Source organism: Vicugna pacos, unplaced genomic scaffold (genome assembly GCF_048564905.1).
Source record: "Vicugna pacos unplaced genomic scaffold, VicPac4 scaffold_103, whole genome shotgun sequence".
NCBI classification, from domain to species: Eukaryota; Metazoa; Chordata; class Mammalia; order Artiodactyla; family Camelidae; genus Vicugna; species Vicugna pacos.
In genome coordinates, this window is record NW_027328783.1 from 1,075,009 (window position 1) to 1,099,429 (window position 24,421).

At 32.5% G+C, this 24,421-nt stretch overlaps 1 pseudogene; it reads right to left on the minus strand.

Moving 5' to 3' along the window:
* Positions 1 to 6,560: 6,560 nt before the first annotated feature.
* LOC140694777 (heat shock transcription factor, Y-linked-like) lies at positions 6,561 to 8,239 on the minus strand (annotated as a pseudogene).
* Positions 8,240 to 24,421: the final 16,182 nt, after the last annotated feature.

The window sequence follows — 24,421 nt, forward strand, 5'->3', positions numbered from 1 at the left end:
AACCAAATGTAGCAAAATAATAAATAAACATGTTAGTAGAAGGAAAGACAGTTGAAAGGTCAGAACATAATTAAATAAAATAAAGATTAAAAACAGAAACATTTGATCAAACTAAATAATAGCTTTTCAAAGATAAATAATGTTGATAATCTTTAACCATACACATCAGCAGAAAAGAGAGTACAGATTAATAAGCTCTGAAATAAATGAGAAGTTACAGCTTATATCAAAGAAATACAAAGCATCACATAAAGCTACAACAAATTATATGCTTATAAAATGGAAACCCTAGAAGAAATATACAATTTCTGAGAAAGACATAATTTCCAGAATGGAATGAGAAATAGAAAATATGAACGGATTGTCACTAATGAAATTGAATCAGTAATTTAACAAAATCTCCCAAGAAACAAATTTCCAGGCCTAGACAGCTTCACAGGTGATTTCTGCCAAACATTTAAAGAATAACTGTCACATATACTTCTCAGCGTATTCCAAAAATTTCGAGAGGAAGGGAGGATCACTACCCCAAATTTCTGTATCACATTACTACTAAAACTGGAACAAATACTTCAAAAAATTACAGGTTACATACTACTGATAAGCATAGATGAAAAAATCAATACTAAATTGTTAGCAAGTCAAACAATACATTAAGAGTATTATACAATATGATTAAATCCATTTTACTCCAGGGATGCAAAAGTGATTGAATACCCACAAATTAATCAGTATGTTACACCACACTAACAATATGAAGAATAAAATTTATACGGTCACCTCAATAGAGCCATAAAATGTTTTGACAAATTCAGTATCTATTTATGAATATATTTCTCCTCAAAGTGGGCATGAGGAAACATACCTCAACACAGTTAAGGTCTTATACGACAAGAACTCAGCTAACATGACACTCACTGATTAAAATCTGAAAGCATCTCCAATAAGAGCAGGAAGAAGACAAAAATGCTCACTCTTACCCCTTTTATTCATTATAGTATTGGAAATTCTAGCCATAGCTATCCAAAATAAAAGAAAGTAAAATATAGCTAATTAAGGAAAGGAGTAAAAGTATCTGTTTGCAGATGACATAATTTAAACAGAAACCCTAAAGAAGACGCCACAAAACTACTAGGGCTTATCAATGCATTTGGTAAAATTTCCGAATGTAAAATTAACATACAGAAATCTTGCATTTCTACACACTATCAAGAAGCTAACTGATACAGAAAGTGAGGGAACTGCATCATTTACTGTTGCATTAGAAAAAAAAATCAAGAAATATATCCAACCAAGGAGGTAAAGGACCTGTACTCAGAAATCTATAAAATATTTATAACAGAAATTGAAGGTAATGCAAACAGATGAAAGAATATACTGTGTTCGTAGATGAGGAAACATATATTGTTTAAATGGCAGAATAAGCCAAGAAAATACACTTATTAAATTCAGTTCCCCCAAAAATACCAAGGGCATTTTTAGACACCTACAAAAAATAATTCTAAAATTTACATGTAAAGACAAAAGAATTGAAATCACTAAAAAAAAAAAAAAAAGAAAAAAGAAAGAAAAGAAAACAAACAAAATAAAAACACAAACAACTTTGACAAAGAACAAAGAGGATGTATTACAGTCCGTGATTTTAAGCTATAATACAAAGCTACAGTAATAAAAATAATATGGCAGTGGCACAAAAGAAACAGAATAATGGAACACAAATAATGCCTGAAAATGAAATTAGACAGTTATGGTCATTTAGCCCATTACAAAAAATGAATATACAGTGGGGGAAAGGTAACCAACAGGCACATGAAACCGATCAACATCACTAACCATCAGAAAAATGGAAGTCCAAAACACAATGAGATTTTATGTCACTCCTGTCAGAATGACTATTATCAAAAAGATAACAAACATAATTGTTGGTGAGGATGTAAGTAAAACAACCCGGATGCACCGCTGGAGTGAATGGAAAAATGTGCTGCCACTGTGGAAACAACATGGAGATTTATCTAAATATAAATTTGAAATATAATTCTACAGTTCCATACCTCGATACTAATTCCAAGAAAATAAAAACGCTAATTAGAAAAGATAAATGCAACCCTATATTCACTGCAGCAATATTCACAAAAGACAGGATATAGAAGCAAATTAATTGCTCATCAGTAGATGATGGAGAAAAAGATGTGTGTTTATAATGTATATATCTACCCATCTTAATTACAGATTTATCTATATTTATATATATATACACACACACAGAGACTATATATATATATGCAGTATATATATATATATGAAGTATATATATATATGCAGTATTTATACACACACACACAGATAAAAATAAAATGGGTTATCATTCAGCTGCAAAAAGTATAAGATTTTGTCATTTGCAACAAATGAGTAGAAAAAGAGGGTAATATGCTAAGTGAAATATGTCAGAAAGAGAATGACAAATGCTGAATTATTTTACTCAAATTTGGAATTTTAAACAAATGATCATAGCAACACAGAAAAGGATTTATACATATAGAAAGAAACAGGATGTTCACAAGAAGGAGGGAAATGGGGTAAGGAAAAGAAAAAGTTGAGGAAAATTAAAAGGGAAAATTTTCCAGGAGCAAGTTAAATAAATCAGGGACAAGAAATTTACTCTATGGGGAATAGTCAATAACTATTAAATATATTTACATAGCAACATATCATAACTAAATATATTCTGGTGAACAGTTTGAAATGTATTAAAAATTGCAAACAGTATTTTATGTAGGGGAAACTAGCACAGTGTTATAGAAGAAAGTACAATTCAAAAACAAATAAAGATACTTATAGGAAATTAGATTTGTAATTAACAGAGGCAGGTTTTGGAAAAGGAGAATTTGATTAATGCACTCAAAAGCTACAAACTGCCAGCCATAAAATAAACGTAATCTAAGGATGCCCTGTAATAACATGAAAATTACAATTAATACTGATTTATGTTCTATATGTATGTTGTTAAGAGAGTAGACCATAAGATTACTCATCACAACCAAACGACAAATTGTATTACTTTAAAATTTTATCTAAATGAGAAAATGAATTCTCCCAAAAGTTGCTATGATATTTATTTCATGATAGTTGTAAATCAAATCACTATCCTGTGCACCTAAACTTACACAATGTTTTATGCCAATTATATGTAAATAAAAGGGGAAGGAAAAATGAAAAGTCAATGGTCATTTTTTCCCATATCATTTCTCATGATTGTTTTAGCAGCAAGTAAACTTGACTCATGATATACTTATCCTAGGTAAAGATACTCATAAATAAGTGATTCTAATAAATTGTACATAAAGATATTTATAAAATTAGTGTCTTACCATGCCTTAAACTTTCTTCATGTTAACAGCTCACTGCTTCTGTAGGCATCAAAATTTCATTCTGTGTAATCATCTGAGATTAGTGAATGGATACAAATTTAAAACTGGCTGCTCTTGCTGTGAGTGATAAAATTCACTGTCTCTGACCGATGGTCTCATCTCCCCGACAGCATCTGTAAGAATTGAACATGCTAGGTTGCTAAAAATCTCAGCATGGTAAAATCTCAGAACTCCTACAATTCTTAACTGTTTTCCAATGGGAATGCAATAATGACAAAGACTTAATTTTGGATAAGAATGTGTTTTCTCATGGTTGCATAAGGGAATGTGACGATAATCCATGAGATCCACAGCAAACACTCTTGTTCAAGTCCTGGGCAAAGATGTGTAAAGATTCTGCAATATTAGGACAGAGGACTGCTTTCAAAATGATGAGGGCGCTCACTCTATTCCAGGTAGTCCAAGGGAAGAAAAGTTATTGCAATTTCTGTGTGAATGGGAATAATTCAGTGTTTCAGAATCTATAAATTAGTCAAAGTGTGTTCAAAGCCAAAATAAGTTGTGTCAACAATGAGAATTAAAAGAAAAAACTTATTCATAAGCTTAAATTAAAAAGGTGATACAGTCCTGTGCTGGGCTCTCGGTACTAAATAATGTATATGCCTCAGTCCCATTCAAGGGTTCAGTGGCTTGGCCCTAGCATCAGCTCAGAATTCAATGAACAGGTAACAATTAGTATACTGGGAGAAATATAATCTATCCCTCCCTGATTGGAAGAAAATCTGATGTTTCAATGAAACTCTTAATTCACAGAGATTCTGCCAGATGCAGAGGAATATTTCACTGATGACTCAACTAAGACAGACTTAGTTACTGCTTAACAATCCATCCTCACACACAGACACAGTGGTACAGAGATTTGTTGTATTTAGTGGGAAGAATTCAGTGGGCAGAGCTCAGAGAATAGTTTTCAAAGCACCAGCCAACTTTTGTAGTTTTGCCAATAGTCTAGATTTTCCCAGGTAGAAAACTACAGATGGACAAACAATATTCTTCTTTAGGATTTCTAATTTTGAAAGTAAACTGTAGCTTTTGACTTATCAGTATAGAATCTTGTTAAGATGATCACGGTAAGACCCACTGTCTGATAAGGAGCTGGAAACTAGCTGCTGAACCAGCCCATCTGAACCCCAGAATGCTAATGTACGCAACAACATAGCCACCATCAGAGTTCAGCTGACAAACTAAAAAGCTTGATGTTTTTGTTGTAGGAAGAACCACTGGTGTTCAGACACAGTTCTCCAGCTGTAAGTGGTCTCTATTCTTCTCTTGGTAAAGGTCATATTGGTGGCATGTTGCTAGAGTTCACCCTGGCCAATTTGCCCATTCTCCAGATTATCAAAAGCTTTCTTCACAATAGGTGACACATTTTCAGTACTAAATTCTGCCATTACTGTCTTATCAGCTGACACTACCTGAATCATTGTGAGCAGAAGCCGTAGGCTCCCTGACTTTTCCTACAATTTTTCCAGCATTTCAGGGCATTTCACATTCTTAAAATGCTTCATATTTTATTTTAAATTAATGGGAAATAGTCAAAGACTTTCATGAATATTTTATATTTCCTAATATCTGTATAAATTTGGTATTCTTGCAGTAGGACAAATTTTTAATTCTATCACCCTCACCTCCATCTAGTCCACACATTTTAGATTGCAATTTGGTTACTGAATGCAACCACCACAGCCAAGGGTCAAGTACATTTTAGATACATCCTCTGTTAAGGTTAGAAGGGGCAAAAGTTATGTGGGGTGTATAAACCTATATTAAATGTTTGCAATGGCACTGTCTTTTCTGGAAAAATCTCTGAATTTAAGAAGTAAAATAATTGGAAGGCAGTATAGTTATTGGTATGGGGAAGGATATCAGCTATTTTGGGATGGGTGGGTGATGAAGAGACAGGAAAATGTCCAGCAAATGGGAATGGAATACTTTAGACCTCTGGAGGCATGAATTAAGAAAATAATAACTTGTCTCCTGTACCTACCTCCAATTACTGTTTTGAGGGATTAGTCCTTGGGCTATGAAAAGAGCTAGTTTTTGGTGAAGAGTAAAGACCATAACAAAATAGTTGGAAAACCATGAGAGTTTTCTTGTTTCAAGAAAGTGGATTTTGCTAAAGTCAACATGTATTTTTCATTCAGTAAATACTAAAATGCATCCTGTGGCATGTGCTGAGCTTACTGTGCTGGTATCCAAGTTAGACAAGGAAAGGGGGATAGACAGAAAACATCTGGAGGAGGTGGTTTCTGTGCTGAGACAGGGATAGTCTAACAAGGTAAAAGGAGGACACCCAAAATCCAAGGATGAGCTGGATTAAAAGTATTGAGTTTGGAACTAACATTGTTGACAATCATTTGCCTGAATATATATCCAGATACAGTGAAACATAAAGATATGCCATGGTAATCAGTTGCCAGATTCATAAAGAAATGACTAAACAAATTTGAGTTTGTGTGCTTAGAGTTGGAAAGGCATTGAATGCCACCCTGAGGACGTAAACTTTACTTTGGCTGGAACATAAAGCAACATAAATTATTGACTAGAAAATATAATGTAGAATCTTCAGGGCAGGAAATGAAAGCACCAATTGGAATGCTTTTAGAACAGCACGAAGAAGACCATAGATAAAATTACTTCTTAAATTCTACCACATGATGTATGTGCCATCTTTGACTATATCATGTGATCTTTTTGATTCCAGGGATGACATAATAGAGACCATGATCCCTGGGCCGGTTCCTGCATGTATCACCTGTTCCAATCTATCCTAACTTAACACTTTTCATACTTTCCAGTATGAACCAGAATCCACTTAGTAATTTTCCCTCTCTCCATGTTTTAGTCTTTTTCCAAATTCTCCCATATTTTCTTCTTCCTTACAAGGAATTATTTAAATTTACTCCCATATTTTTCCATAAAAAGATCATATCAATCAGATATCTCTTTCTATCGTTAAATGGCAACTTAGTCTCCTGTTTAACTATATGCTATATTTAAAAAAAATAAGGAAAATACAGGTACACACCTATGATTATTGTTAAAATAAGAAAATTGCAGATATTTGATGACATTTGCCAACATCAATTTTAACTACTGTTATCCTGCATAATCTGGTAGTCCTCTGGTTGATCAGTTGCAATTAGTTTGACGTTCATAAACTGAAAATGTCTGATGAGTTGGCCTTGAAAGAGAGGTAACTGATTTATCAGCTATCACTGGCACTGAAATGCGTGGGTTGATCCCTGGTTGAAGTTTAGGAAAATGAAGTTCATTGGCAGATATTTTGTGATATCTTTATGGAAAAGTAGAAGGCTCCAACATCAGTCTAAAATAATTGCTCTGTATGGGAGAGAAGATGCTGTACTGAGAAATACAAGTTGTAGTTGTAATGGAGTTCACAATACGGCCATTTGTTTCATTGCAGCTGATTTGAGAGTGCCCGTGGACAGGGGTGAACTGATTGAAAATAGCTCGTTGATCCACTGCAATTTGTTCTGGTGGTCTCACTGACATTGATGATGGAGGGGGAAAATCACCTCTGATCGGGGTTGTTGTATCACCAATTATGTGGCTAGTAGAGGGCTTTCTTATTAGAGGCATGTTTAAATTTGCAGAAGGTAAAAATGCACTTTCTCCACTAGTGTCAGCCACAAAATCAGAATTATGTTTATCGACATTACCCCTGATTTAAAGTATTTCTTGTTGAAATCTTCAGCCAATGAAGACAACAGACAAGAATTTTTAATCTCAACTCTTCTTTTTATTCTCACTAAAAGCTGGGGACAGCCTCGTTTAACATTTGGATTATGATACAAATGCAGCTACAACCAATGGAGAAACATTTTAGTAAAATTTTAAACCAAAATACAAGACTACAATAAGGCTAACTTATAAAACCTCAGATTCCACGTTTACAATGCAAAGATAATATCATCAAAATATGAACATTGCTGACGATATTTTGAAGTTCCTTATTTGGAAACTATGCATTTAAATAGTATACTCATCAAATTTAAGAAGTCAGCCATTGCAGTAACAGTGAATGCCACTTTTTATAAGCAGCCTTAATACCTTTATTTAGATTTCTGGAATTATTCATAGTTGCAAACAAAGTTTCTCATAATATTGACTACTTAAGGCACTATCCTCATTTTTTAGAAAAAATAATGGATTTTAGCCTTAGTAGTTTTATACAATTTTCAAAATTTAGCTTTACTTTTATATTATCATTGATTGATATACAAAATAAAATTTTATATATAAGTTACCATGTGGTAACTAAAATTTCTGAATACCTTTCTTAAAACAGAGACTTCTTTTTCTACTGCCAGAAAGTCAGCTAAACAAGCAGAACCTTGAAAATTCTACCGCACCTTCTTAAACCCATATAGGTTTAGCTGTCTAAGTAAACTTTTCATACTTCCAGTTTCAAATATTCTGAAAGGGGCCTTTCTTTCCAAAACTTCCTTCTTAAAGACATCTTCATCAATCACTATGAAATATCCATTATCATCCCACCAGATGGATTTAAATTGGTCACTCCCAGCTATTTTCCAGAGTTTTCTTGGAAATGTCAGATAACGAAAATCATTATCTTCATCTGGTTCAGAGACACAATGTGTGTATCATGGTGTTTTTATCAAGGATTCTTCAGACAAAGTCTGAAAAGCATTTACTTCAATCATAGACCTCAAGTCCAAGTCCCCAGAAAATGTTTGATCACACAATAGAGATCTACCGGATTTTGCTGAACCAGTTGGTCCATCTTTACAAGACACAACTTGAATTTCTGAAGAATCATGTGCCATCTCAATTAAATTTATCAACAGCTACTTTTCTAATCTGCATGATTTTGAGCACTGCAGCATCAAATGCTGCTTTAGCAGGCCTGCACAGATAAACTGCTAGACCTTCACAATGAAACTCAACTTGAGTAGCTGTGACATTACAAAACAACTGGCCTCTCAGCAACTCAAGTGTAACATTCAGCCAGTGTTTACTTGTCATTCATCCAGTTAAAATGAAACATATAGGATGCTTATATTTAAAGTGTGATTTGCAAATATTATCCCAACAAAATCTTTCTAAATAATTTAATTTTGGGGTCTATGAAATAAAACCAATCTCCTTCCTTTTGTACAGAAATTTTTACCAGATTTAAGAACAGAGTATAAGTAATGCACAAAATATATAAAATAATATTAAAGTTTTAGAATTTAAAGTGAAATTTGTGTAAATCCAGTACAGATAATGTATATCTATTTCAATAACATTTGTAATTAAAGTGAAACATAATTTGATTTGGAAATGGAAATAAGTATTTTTCTGTGTACTTTATAATAAGTAGCTCTATATTCATAACATGAGCAGAGTAAATATCAGTTTATTTGTTTTGTATAAAAAATAAATGGTAAATAAGAATGAAATAAAATTAGATAAAAATAATGAATCAAATTTAAGAAATCCCAAGGGGCAGAAGTTTTGTTTTAAATTTCAATTAAGTTCTATAAGTAAAACAAATGTAAGTTAATATTCTACTCTAAAATTACAAAAGAGAAAATCTTATAGTATATTTACAAATGTATACTTTTGCCATTCTTTCAGTCAGAGGTTTTTCAGTCCTTAGAAGCAACAAATTTTCTTTTCATCTTTATAATCCAAACCCTTGAGCCTTCTGTTAAGTGTTCCAAAATGATGTTGATATATACACTTATGCAAAAGATGCTGGGTTAAATAAGCAGTGCCTCCATTAAGGGGCAAACAAAGAAACAATCAAAAAAGAAAGAAATAACACTATATGTGTGTTCGGGTGGAAAATACCATGTAATGCATTTTAGGAAGCAATTTGTATCTCAGTCCTGAAACAGATAACATTGGTAGTAAAATCCGGCATTTTATGGCAAGGGTTTTGTTCACTAATTGTAAATAATAGTTACGTTGTGTATCAGTAAACCGTAGAAAATCCAGTTCTGCCAAAAGTTATATTCTTTATTTAGAAATATATTCCATTAAACATGAGCCAATTTCAAAATGAGGGATAAAATTTTTAAATAGATAATTGTAAACTCAAGCTACAATGTAAATTTTTCTTTCAGTATGTGTACATTCCATTCTAAATAAACATAAGCAACCTGAATACATTGCATATTATAAGTATTATAAACTATACTTAAGTTGGATTTAGTCCTCATTCATAAATATTACTTATCATATGCAAATCAATATATGTGATACAATCCCTTAAAAAGCAGAGAATTCAAAAAAGCATTCTCAAAAAATGTAGGAAAATTTTTCACAGATCTGATCTTTACTTTTTTATAAAAATATTCTTAAGAAATTCACTTTAAATAGAATGTAACTAAACATAATATAAGCCATATATGAAAAACCCATGACTAACGTCACGTTCAATGTTAACTTACAGGAAGGTTTTCCTCTGGTCCAGTAATAAGAAAAGCTAGCTCATTCTCACAGGTACTAAATTACACTACTTGAAGCCCTAGCCAGAACAACTAGTCAAGAAAAAATATAAAAGGCATCCAACTTGTAAAACAGCAGTAAAATTTTTACAGATGACATAATTATGCATAGATAGAAAACTCCATATACTCCTCCAGTGACTGTTGCAAATAATGAACAAACTTAGTAAACGTACAGAATACAAAATCAATATGCAAATATCCGTTGCATTTTTATATAGTAACAACAAATTATCAGAAAGAGAAATTAGGAAAACAATTGTCTGCATATTTATATCAAAAGGGATAAACTAGGAATACATTTGATAAGTGAAATAAAAGATCTAAACATTGATCTATAAATTACAGGTGCAAGAAATATAAGTAACCAAAATAAATAGAAAGATATTCTCTGCTTATGGATTGTATACAATATGAGGAACTATTCTAATGTATCTTTCACATGTTCAATCTCCCCTGCACTAATTATTGAGGAGAATGTCTATTCTTCATTTTATTCTCTTGCTTCCTTTTTCATGGTTTAATTGATCATAGGTGTGAGGGATTATATGTGGTTGCTCTATTCTCTTCTATTAATTGGTGTCTGTTTTTGAGCCAGTATCATGTTGTTTAAATTACTAAAGCTTTTTTGGACTGTTTAACATCAGAGAACTTTACACTATTAGATTTAATACACTTTTTCAAGATCATTTTAGCAACTCATAATCTATGCGGTTACATATAAATTTTGAAATTACCTGTTCTATTAAATGGAAAAATCTCATGGGTACTTTGACATGAATCACACTAAATGTAGATTGCTTTGGGTAGTGTGGTTGTTTCAACCACATTGTTTCACATCATTAACATAAGAGATCTTTTCATTTCTTTGGATCACTTTTAATTTCCTTCATCAATGTTTTCAATTTTTTAATGTATATGATTTCTCCTTACTTGTTAACCTCATTTCTATATATTCTATTCATATATATATAATTATATATATTATATTTGTAAACACGTTTCATACACAAATACAACAGGCATAAGGCAGTGGCAAGACATATTCAAAATCCTGAATGAAAGAAACCTGTAATCTAAAATAATTTATCAAGCAAGGCTATTCTTTAGAATAGAAGGAGAGATAAATAACTTCCAGAAAAGCAAATACTAAAAGAATTAAGCAACAGAAACAGAAACAATGAAAAATCTACTATGAAACAAAAAGCAGGATGCTATAGAAAGGAGAAAGGCATAATTAGAAATGCAATTGCCACAATGTCTTAAAATAGAATAAAAGGATGTTGTAAAACAGGCCATCAAAATTTTTATGGGTCAGGGATTGATACAGGACAATACATTGAATTTTCTTCTTGATTCTGTCCTCTATAGGAGGGGTTAGAATTTCTATTCATATCAGTTAAAATAAAAAGATATAATAATGTGTCAATATACATACAAAACAGGGTAACCATAAGTCAAACTCTTACAGTGAAGTAGAAAACCAAAAAGAAACCAAGATAATAACAGAAAACTTATCAAGCCACAAAAAGAAAATGAAATGAACAAAAAGGAAATACCAAATCAACTGGAAAATGAAGTTCAAAATGGAAATAAACACCAGTCTATCAAAAATTATCACAACTGTTAATGGACTTAGTGCTTGAATCAAAAGATATATAGTGTCAGATGGTACAATATAACAAAACCCTACATTATGAAGCATAGAAGAGACTCACTTTAGTAAGAGGAACACACATTAATTGAAAGTCAGAAGATGGAAAATTATATCACATGCAAATTGACATGACAAGAGAGCAGGACTAGCAGTACTGACTTCACACAAAATAGACTTTACAACAAAGGCCATAGAGAAAGATAGACAAGGACATAATATAATGAATAAAGGAGCAATAAAAAATGAGGGTATTAAACTCATATATACACTCAATATAGGAGCACCTAAATACATAAAGCAAATACTAATAGATAAAAAGGGAGATATCGCTCAGAACACAATCACAGTAGGAGAAAATAACTCCCCATTATCATCACTAGACTGGTCTTTCAGACAGAAAACTAATAAGGGAACAAAAATACAAAAAGATATGATAAAATAATTGGTGTTGGTTGATATTTTCAAAACAGTACTCCTCCTCAAACAGAATATACATTCTTTCGCAGTTCACATGGAATATTTTCTAGGAAAGATTATGTACTCAGGCACAGAAGAAGCCTCAACAAATTTAAGAAAATAAAAATTATTTCAAGCATCTTTTCTGAGTATAATACCATGAAACTAGAAAACCTTCAGAGAAAAATACGGAGAAAAAATTGCAGCATGTAAATTAAACACCATGGTACTATAACAAGTGGGGGAGATGAACAAGTAAAAGAAGAAATTAAAAAAAATATCTTGAGAAATATGTCAAAACACTAAACAATTTCTATGGAACACTGTTAAAGCAGGCTTAAGAGGGAAGTTCAAAATGACAAGACCCTACTCAAATTAGAAGAGCAATTTCAAATAAATTATCTATAGTTCTATGTAAACTAATCATGAAAAGAAGAGCAAACAAAACCAAAAGTCAGCAGAAAGAGAGAAATAAGAAAGATCATGGAAGAAAGAATTGAAATACACATTAAAATATAGAAAAAAATCAAACTCTTTTTTGAAATAGTAAACATAATTGACAAAACTCTGGACAGCCTCACCAACAAGAAAAGGGAGAGAACACAAATAATATAAGAAATGAAAATGGAGAAACTAAAAAGAGCACAACAAATTTGCATATCATAATTGAATATCATGAACAACTGCATGGATACAAACTGGATAACCAGGAAGAAATGGAGAAGATTTTGGAAACATTCAGCCCTCCAATATTACATCAAGAACAAATTAACCATTTGAACAGACAGATCACCAGAAATGGAATAGGATTATCAATAAAATAAAAAATCTCTGCAAACAAAAATTCAGACCCAAGTATCTTCACTGGGGAATTTGACCAGACATACAAAAAAAAAAATCCATACCAGTCCTCCTCAAATTCTTCCAAAAGATTGATACGGAGAGAGTACACCCAAACTCACACTGTAAGGCCAACATCAACCTGATACCAAAACCAGACAAAGACAATACCCCAAGAGAATATTATAGGCCAATATCTTTGATAAACCTAGATGTAAATGTCTTTAAGAAAGTATTAACAAACAGAATCCAACATCATGTAAAATAAGATCATACAACATGGTCAAGTTAGGTTCATCCCAGGAACACAAGGATGGTTAAACTTATGAAAATCAATCAATCAATTGTGATACACCATATCAATAATAGAGAGGACAAAAAAACCACATGATCATCTCAGTAGATGCAGAGAAAGCATATGATAAAAATTAACAAGTATTTGCAATAAAAGTTCTTATCAGAGTGGGCATAGAGGGACCATATCTCTTCATAATGAAAGCTATTTATGACAAACATATAACCAGCAAAATACTCAATGATGAAAAACTGAAACCCTTCCCACAAATACATGAGACAAGACAATGTTGTCCATTCTCCCAATTTCAATTCAATATAGTCTTGGAATTCCTAGCCACAACGATTGGCTAGGAAAAGAAATAAAAGGATTCAGACTGGAAAAGAAGAGGTAAAATTGTCATGATATGCAGACATGACACTATATAGAGAAAAATGTAAAAGCTTCACAAAAAAATACTTACACTAAAAAAGGAAATGGGCAAGGTACCCAGACTAATGTACAAAAAACAAATTGCATTTCCTTACACTACCATTGAATCAACAGGAAAATAAAGTATAGAGACAACCGCTTTTATAACTGCACCCAAAATTATAAAATGCTTGAGAATATATCTGACCAAAGAGGTGAATATATTATACATGGAGAACTAGAAAACATTGATTAACTCAAAAAAGATTTGAAGAATTGAAAAGATAACCAATGGTCTCATAATGGAAGAAACAAAATGGTTAAAATGTTCATACAGTCCAAGGCAGTCCCCAGAATTAATGTGATTTCCTAACAAATTATGCAAAACTCTTCTTTTTGGGGCTGAAACAAATGATCCTAAGATTTACAGAGAGTCATAAAAGATCCATAATTTCCAAAGCAATATTAAAGAAAAAGAAAGAGGATGGAGGAATAAACCACCATGTCTCCATACACTATTGCACAACTACAATAATCAAAATGACATGATATTTGTACAGAAACAGGCATATGGCCATTGGAACAGATTACAGGGCCTAGGAATAAATCTACAGGCCTATGTTCTATTAATCTTTGACAGAGTAGCCAGGAATATGACAGAGAAAACACCATCTCTTCACCAATGATGTTGGGAAAACTGGATAGCAGCAATAGAGCAATGGATTTAGAACAATTCTTAACTCCATTCACAACAATAAATTCAAAATTGCTTGAAGACTTAAATGTAAGGCAAGACAAAGTAAATCTCCTAGAAGAAAACATAGGCAAAACACTCTGAGATAAATGTCAGCAATGATCTCCTAGAACAGCCTACCCAGGTAACGGATGTAAGAGAAAAATTAATAAATTGGACCTAATTAAACTTATAAGCTTTTGCACAGCAAAGGGAACCATAAACAAAGCTAAATGACAACCTTCAGGATTAAAGAAAATATTTAGAAGTGATGCAACTGACAAAGTCTTAATTTCCAAAATATAAAGACTTCATACAACCTTATAATAATAATAAAAAAAAAACAAACCCAACCTCAAAATGGGCAGAAGCCCTAATCAAGCAATTCTCCAATAGAGACATACAAATGCCACTTAGATATATGAAAAAAAATCGCCCAATATCATTATCAGAGAAGGGTAATTCAAAACTATAATGAAGTATCACCTCACAATAGTCACAATGGCCATCATTCAAAATTCCACAAACATTAAATGCTGGGGTAGCTGTGGAGAAGGTGGACCCTCCCACACTGTTGAAAGGAATGTAGATTGGTGCAGTCATTGTGGAAACCAGGGTGGGGATTCATCAAAAGAATTAAAATAGACTTAACATACAATCCAGCAATCCCACTTCTGGATATATATCAAAGGGAACCCTAGTTCTAAAAGACACCTGCACCCCAATGTTTTTAGCAGTGTTACATACAACAGCCATGACATGGAAGCAACCTAATTGTCCAACAACAGATGACAGTATTCAGAAATTATGCCTTATTTACACAATGGAATTATATTCTGCAATAAAAAATGATAAAACAATGACATTTGCAGCAAAATGGATATCCCCAAAACTCGTCATTCTAATTGATGTAAGCCAGAAAGAGAAAGAAAAATAAAACATGACATGACATATGTGGAACCTTAAAAAAAATTTAGATGAGAACACTATGATTTCATCTACAAAACTGAATCAAACTCACAGATCTACTAAACAGTTTTATGATTACTGCGGAAAGGGGCTGTGGGAGGATATATTTGGGAGTTGTAGATTCATAAATTTTTTCCACTATATATAAAAATAGATTTTTTCAAAACTTCTCTTGTATGACACGGGACAGTGAATTAAATAACGTGAAGTAATGTTTAATAGGAACAAAAATATATGCATATACAGGGACAATGTGCTATACACCACAGATTGACACATTGTAAATGGCAGTACATCAATTATAAATAAATGAATAAATATGCAAATAAATAAATAATAACTAAATAAAAAATATTTAATAATAAATGAAATACAAAAATTCACACTACATAATTTTACACCTCACGGATCTAGGAGAAAACAGAAACAATAAAGACGAAAATTGAATGAATGAGAGTAAGGCAAATAACAACAGATACAATTGAAAAGATAAAAAAATATACCTAAGTATGTTTATTTTTAACATAAACTGGACAAAAGTTTAAGTTGGCTAAGAAAATAAAGACTCAAATAAAATTAGAAATAAAAGAGAAGATATAACCTATGATGTTGTAGAGATGCAAAGCATCATAAGAAATTACCACAAGCCAAAGTTTTGAATGACATAGAACAAAAGATAAATTCCCAGAAACTTATGTCTTCCAATACCGAATCAAGAAAAATTAGAAAGATAATAGAGCAAAAGTGTGTTTGAGTAAGTCAATAATCCAAACTTCGAAAACCAGAAAAAATTTACAAGACATCTTTACTGGTGAATTCTGTCATATATTTGAAGACAAATTTTCACCAATTCTTCCAAATATCTTCCAAGAATTTGAAGGAGGTGAAGGATTCCAAACAGGTTTTATGATGTGAGCTTTATTTGCTTAACAATGCTAGAAAGGACATTATATGCAAAATATAGATTATTATCCCTAAAGAAAATATGTGCCAAAATTCTCAACAAAACACAAGCGAAATGAATTCAACAACACATTTAATGTATCATAAACATGCATGAGTTAAGTTATTTATCCCTGGTTTAAGGATACTTCAAAACATTCAAATCGATAAAGGTGACATGCCACATTAATAGAATGAGTAAAAGAATTCACATAATCATCTCAATAGGTGCAGAAAGAGCATTGTATATAATGCAACATCCTTTTAAGATACTCCCAACAAATTAAATTAACCCTGTCAGTGACACGATATAATTTACACACAAACACTGTGTGGAGAGAAGTGAAGCAGTCTCTGTTTATTGATTCTTAGAAGAAGCTTTATATAGGACTTGCACAATGCCTCACTTATAATCAAAGTTATAACAATGTTAATAATCTTAAGCTATTTATGATCCCATGCTCCTGCAGTAAGCGCAGGATGTTAAATGATCAAGGATTGTTTTAAAGTTCATCACAGAAATTCATTAAGTAGGCCACCTCTTATCCAGCAGGCTGTGCTTTTCTAGTTTGTCCTCCTCTGAGGAACTTAACCAGCATAGGCTATCCAGCCATCCATACTGGATACATTGAATAGGCCATTTCATATCCAGCCTGGATATATGATATTCCTCACAGCTTGTTTATGAGTTCAGCCCATGGGCTTATTCTCTAGAGCCTTCAGACAGGGGCCTACAAACCCAACATCCCTTGACAGAAAACTGGATGAAGAAAATTTGATGTATATATGCAATGGAATCAATACATTGCATTGCTATCAAGAGTGTCCAAGGTGTTCCTTTTTCTCCACAATCTCACCAATATCTATTTTTTTCTTTTTGATGAGAACATTCTGACAAGTGTGAGGTCTTGTCTCATTTTTGGTTTATGACTTTCCTAATAATTTATAACTCTGAACACATTTTCATGTGTCATATAGCCAACAGTATGTTTTCTAAAGAAAATTGATTCAGATCTATCTATTTATTTCCTATGGACTTTTTTTTTGATTGGATTGTTTGCTCTTTTTTGTTGAAGTTTTGGGGTAAGAGTTTGCCATATATTTTGGATATTATATCCAAACACTTGATTGGAAATTATACTTGAAAATATTTTCTACCATTGTGTTGGTTGACTGTTCATTTTACTGATCATTTCTTCTGCAGTCTAAACGTGTTTAGTGTGACACAATCATATTTTGTTAGTTTTATTTCTGCTTCCCTTGCCATAGGAGACATATGTAGAATCAAATTAAGTCCAATGTCAGAGTGTATTTCTTATGTTTTACCCTAGGATTTTTAATTTCAGGTTTATATTTTATATGCCCAGGAGTGGAATTGCTGTGTCATATGATAGGTCTATTTTTATTATTTAAAGAACTTCCATACGGTTTCCAAAGTGTTTTCACCAATTTTCATTCCCACCAACAGTGTTGGAGAGTCCCTTTTCTCCACAATCTCCCCAGTCTTTATTATTTGTAGACAATTGGATGACAGCCCTTCTCACTAGTGTAAGATAAAACATTATATAAATGTTGTCTTGCCTTTGTATAATGATTAGCAATGTGAGCACGTTTTTATGTTCCTGTTTGTTATTTGTGTGTCTTTTTTAGAGAATTGTCTTCTGCTCATTTTCTGGCTGAGTTGTTTGTAGATTTTTGAAATGGTGTTGTATGAACGATTTGTGTATATTAGAAATTAGCCTCTTGTTGATTGCATTGTTTCCTAATGTTTTCTCCTGTTTGGAAGTTCATCTTTTCATTTTGTTTATTTTGCTGTGTAGAAAGTTTAAGTTTACTTAGGACCTATTTGTTTATTTTAACTTTATTGTTTTCAGCTTGGGAGTGTGACATAAGAAAATTTTGCTACAATGTTTGTTTTGTTTTGCCTGTGTTAGATTCCAGAAATTTTATTGTGTCATGTATTAGATTCAGATACTTAAAACATTTTGAATTTATTCTTGTACAATGTGAGGGATTGTTCTAATTTGATTGATTTACATGTAGCTGTCTAGCTTTCTCAACATCACATGCTGAAGACTGTCTTTTAGGCATTGTATATTTTTGTTTCCTTTCTTATAGATTAGTTGACCATAGTTGTGATGTTTTATTTCTGCCTCTGTGTTCTGTTGCAGTGATATAGATGTTTGTTTGTTTTCCAGTATTGTGCTGTTTTGATTACTGTATTTTTGTAATATAGTCTGAGATCTGGGAGGTTTATTGGTTATGCCTCCAACTTTGTTCTTTTTCCTCATTGTTTCTTTTGCAGTTCTGGTTCTTTTGCAGTTCCATACAAATCATAGGACTTTTTTATTTCTGTGGAAAATATCATGTAGTATGATATGAATGAATTTATATCTGTAGACATATTTTGTAGTATGTACATTTTAGCAATATTAATTCCTCTAAACTAAGATCTTGAGATTTCTTTCCATTTCTTTGCATCGTCTTCAAATTTCGTTCTCAGTGTCCTATAGATTTCATTATCTTGGAATTTCCATAGGTTTTTCATTTTATGATCTGATTTCATATGGATTTTTTATATTATTGAATATTTGATTGTTAGTGTAAAGAAATGTGACAGTTTTGTATATTAAACATGAATCATGCTACTATGCTAAATGTCTTTATTAGTTTTAGTTTTTCTGGTGTGGAGAATACTTAGGGATCTCTATAAAGATTATCATGTCATCTAAAATAATAACAGTTTAACTTCATTCAGTCCAACTTGAATAACATTTTTCTTGTTTGATTGCTTTTGCTAGTTCTTCCCATACTGTGTTTAACAGAAATTTTGAGATTGGGCATCCTAGTTTTATTCCTTAATTTGGCTTTCATTTATTCACTTTTGCATATTATGTTGTCTGTATGTTTGTAAGTAATGACATTATTTATGTTGAGATATATTTCCTGAATCCTACTTTGGTAAGAGGTTTCTGTTGTTGTTGTTGTTGTTGTTGTTGCTGTTGTTGCTGTTTTAATGAATAAATGTTGAATTTTGTGAAATACTTTTTATGTGTTTATTGGGAGGACCATGCCATTTTCTCTATTCCTTTTGTTAATGTGGTGTATCAAACTGTTTGATTTGTGTATGTTGAACTTCTCTTGTGACCCTGCAATGAATCCAAGTTGATCATGGTGTATTATTCACTTTTTGGTATTGCTGGATTTCATTTGCTAATAATATTTTGTTGAATTTTTGCATCTAAATCTATCAAATTTATTGACTAGAAGTTCCCTTTGCCTGTAGTTTGTTTGTTGGCTTTGCTATCAGGGTGATGAAATCTTCATAGAATTAATTTGGGAGTTTCCCACATCTTAAATATTTTTGAATAGTTTGAAGAGTATAAGTTCTTCTTTGTATTTTTGTACAATTATCCACAGGATTTGTTTAAATCTGCACTTCTATTTAACGATTTTTAAAATGCAGATTCTTTCTTCTAGTAAACAATTTGTTCAAATTATTTGTTTCTCCTTATCTCTGTCTCTTTATAGACATTTGTCTATTTCTTCTAAGTTGTCCAGTTTATGCTAATGTAAGTGTTGTCAAAATAATCCCTTTTTTGTATATCTGAGGTAACCATTGTTATTTCTCTTCTTTTTTTCTTACTTTATTCCTTTGCAGCATTTCTCTTTTCTTCATGATGTACCTGGCTAGAGGTTTTTTGACTATGCTTATCTTAAAAAAAAAAAAATCTTTGGTTTTAATGTTCTTTTGCATAGTTTTCTTTTCCAATCTAATGTATATATACACCTGTAATATTTAGGATCATGTTTTTTAACTTTTTAAGTTTTCTTTATTGATTTACAGTCATTTTACAAAGTTGTCTGCAATCCCAGCCTAGAGCAAAGTTTTGCAGTTACAATGAAAAAATATACATTTGTTGTACCATTTTTTCTATTATGGGCTTCCATAAGAACTTTTATATATTTCCCTGTGCTATGCAGTACAATCCTGTTTATCTATTCTACAATTTATACCTCCCAGTTTATCTCTTCCCACCATCGGCCCCCTGGGCTAACAAAACCTTTTATTCTATGTCTGTGAGTCTATTTCTGTTTTGTATTTGTGCTTCTTTTGTTTTGTATTGCTTTGTTTTTAGATTCCACTGATGAGCCATCTCATATGGTATTTTTCTTTTTCTTTCACTTTCTGGCTTACTTCACTTAGACTGATTTTCTCCTGGACCAACCATGTTGCTGATAATGGCGTTAAGTTTTCACTTTATATGGCTGACCAGTATTCCATTGAATAAATATACCACCTCTTCTTTATCCAGTCAACATTTGACGGATATTTAGGCTGTTTCCATGTCTTGGCTATTGTATATAGTGCTGAATATGAATATTGGGGTGCAGGTGTCATCCAGAAGTAGGGTTCCTTCATGATTTATGGCCAGGAGCTGGATTCCTTGGTCATATGGTAAGTCTATTCCTAGGCTTTTGAGGAATCTCCATCCTGTTTTCCACATTGGCTGCACCAAACTGCATTGCCACCAGCAGTGAAGGAAGGTACCCTTTTCTCCACAGCCTCTGCAGCATTTTTCATTTGTGGATTTTTGAATGATGGCCATTCTGACTGCTGTGAGGTGATACCTCATTGTAGTTTTGATTTGCATTTCTCTGATAATCAGTGATATTGAGCATTTTCTGATGTGCCTTTTTATCATTTGTATGTCTTCCTTGTAGAATTGCTTGTTTAGGTCTTCTGCCCAATTTTGCATTGGGTTGTTTATTTTTTCTTCTTCAGTTGAATGAGCTGTTATATACTCTGGAGATCAAGACTTTGATGGTTTCATATGCAAATATTTTTCCCATCCCATAGGTTGTCTTTTTGTTTTACTTGCAGTTTCTTTAATGTGCAGAAGCTTGTAAGTTTCACTAGGTCTCATTTGCTTATTCAGGCTTTTATTTCTTCTACGAGAAAATTTTCGAGAATTATGTCAGATATGGTTTGCCTATATTTTCATCTTGGTTGTTTTTGTATTTTGCCTTATGTTTAAGTCTTTGATCCATTCTGAGTTTATTTTTGTGCATGGTGTTCTGGCTTCATTGGGAGTGTTCTAGCTTCATTGAATTATATGCTGCTGTCCAGTTCTCCAAACACCAGTTGCTGAAGAGACTATCTCTTTTCCATTGTAATTTCTTGCCTCCTTTGTCTAAGATTAATTGACCAAACATTTTCGGTTTCATTTCTGGGCTCTCTATTCTGTGCCATTGGCCTATATGTATGTTTAACTACCAATACAGTGCTGTCATGTTGACTGTAGCTCTATATTATTATCTGAATCATTAGCGTTAAGAAATGCCACTGATATTTGAACCTTAATCTTGTAACCTGCTATCTTGCTGAATTCTTTGAGCAGCTGTAGTAAATTCATTCTGGATCTTGTAGAGTTTTCTATAAATAGTAACATATTATCTGCATATAGTTTGACATTTATCTCTTCCTTTCCAATTTGCATCTCTTTTACTTCTCTCCCTTATTTGATTGCTGTGGCTAGGACTTCCAAGACTATATTGAGTAGGAGTCGTGTTAGTGTGCATCCTTTTACTGTCCCAGATTATAGTAGGAAGAATTTGACTTTCTCAACTTTGAGTACTATGCTGGCTGTACGTTTGGTATCTATAGCTTTCATGATGCTGAGATACAGTCCCTCTATGCCCACTTTGGTGTGTGTATGTATCATACGTGGGTGTTGAATTTTATCAAATGCTTTTCCTGCATCTATTGAGATGATCATGTGGTTTTGGTCCTTTCTCTTGTTGATGTGCTGTATTACATTGATTTGCTTAAGTAAACCACCTCTGTGTCTCTGGCATGATCTCCACTTGGTCATGATATATAATATTTTTTTCTGTGTTGTTGGGTTGTATTTGCTACTATTTTGGTGTGGATTTTGGCGTGTGTTTTCATCAGTGATATTGGCCTATAATCCTCTTTTTTGGTAGTTTCTTTGCCTGGTTGTGGTATCAGGGTGATTGTGGCTTTATAGAATGTCTTTGGGAGTATTCCTACCTTTTCAATCTTCTGGAAGAATTTGAGAAGGACTGGTATGAGTTTTTCTTTTTTGTTTGGTAGAATTCCTCTGTGAATCCATCTGCTCCTGGACTGTTATTTGTAGGGAGGTTTTATATTGCTATTTTGATTTCATTTCTTGTGCTCTGTTTGTTCAAGTGGTCAGGTTCGTCTTCATTCTGTCTTGGTGGACAGTATGTTTCCAGAAACTTGTCCATCTCTTCTAGGTTATACAGTTTGATTCCATATACTCTTCATAATATTCTCCTATGATAAACAGTATTTTTTTGTTATAATTTCTCCATTCTCCAGTCTTATTTTGCTAATTTGTGCTCTCTCTCTGTTCTTTTTAAGTTTGGCCAGAGGTTTGTCGATTTTACTTACTTTTTGGAAAAACCAGCTTTTGGATTTGTTGACTTTTTCCTATGGTCTTTTTAATCTCTATTTTATTTATTTCCTCCCCAATATTGATGATTTCTTTCCTTGTGCTGCCTTTTAGGTTTTTGTTCTTCTTTTTCTAGTTCATTCTGCTGGTGGGTTCAATTGTTTATTTGTGGATGTTCTTCATTTTTGAGGAACGCCTGTATCACTACAAACTCCCCTCTCAGCACTGCTTTTACTGTGTCTCATAAATTTTGAATGGTTTCGTTTTCATTTTCTTTTGTCTCAAGGTACTTTTTCATTTCAGCTTTGATATCTTCATTGACCCATTGGGTTTTAAATAACATATTGTTTAATCCCAATTTTTTCCTTTGTTCTCCTTTGTTTCTCTGCTGTTGATTTCTTACTTCATTGCATTGTGGCCAGTAAAGATGCTTGAGGTAATTTCTATCTTCTTAAAATTGTTGAGGTTTCTTTGGTGACCAAGTACATCATGAATCCTGGAAAATGTTCCTCGTGCACTTGAAAAGAATGTATATCCTATTTTGGGGGTTGCAATGCTCTGAAAATATCCACCAAGTCTAATATTTCTATTGTATTATTTAATTTTTCTGTTGCCTAATTTATTTTCTGTCTCGATGTTCTGTCCAGTGATGTTAATGCAGTGTTGAAATCTACAAATATGACTCCCCTTTTATATCTGTTGGTAATTATTTTATGTACTTAGGTGCTCCTGTATTTGGTGCATATGTATTAATGAGTGTGCTATCCTCATATTGTATCACTCCTTCAATCATTATAAAACGTCCTTCTTTTTCTTTCTTTATGGCCTTTGTTTTAAAGAATATTTTGTCTGAAATCAGTTCTGCAACGTCTGCTTTTTGGCTTTTCCAATTGTATGGAATACCCTTTTCCATCCTTTCACTCTCAATCTATATGTGTCCTTCTCTCTGAAGGGGGTCTATTCTATGCAGCATATTGAATGTTCTTGCTTTATTATCCAGCCTGCTACTCTGTGACTTTCGACTGGAGCATTTAGTCCATTAACATTTACAATAATTGATGACAGCCTTGTGTTTATTGCCAATTTGACCTTATATTTGCAGTTGATTTGGTATTTCCTATTTGTTCCTTTCATCTTCCTTTTATGGTTTGGTAACTTTCCTTTGTTATGTCAAGAATTTTACTTAGTTTTAGTGACTCCCTGATAAGTTTTTGTCTTCTTGTTACCCTTTTTTATAAGTCCATTAGGCCATTACTATAACTGCTTCTATTAAACGGATAGTAAGATGATCTCAAACCCATCCTACCGGGAACAAAAAATTTTAAAATAAAAGACCAAAAAAAAAAAATTTCTCTATTTTCCTGCCTCCCTCTCCGACTCTCAATGATTTGTATGCCTTGTTTTAAAATTTTTTGTTTATTTTATTTGTAATTCATGAATCATCACATTTCAAGTTGTGAGTTTCATATTTCTGTAGCATCCTGCTGCTTTTCTTTTTAAAGTAGACCTTTCAATAATTCTTTTAGCATGGGTCTAGTGTTGCTAAACTCTTTAAGCTTTTTCTTGTTGTGAAATCCTTTATTTCTATATTTACCAAATAGAATAGCATTGCTGGTCAAAGTATACTACTGTATATAATTTTTTTCATTCAGGACTGAATATATCTTGCCACTCCCTTCTGGGCTGTAGTATTTGTGTAGAGAAATCAGCTGGTAGCCTTATGGGGATTCCCTTGTAACTCATACTTTACTATTCTCTTGCTGTCCTT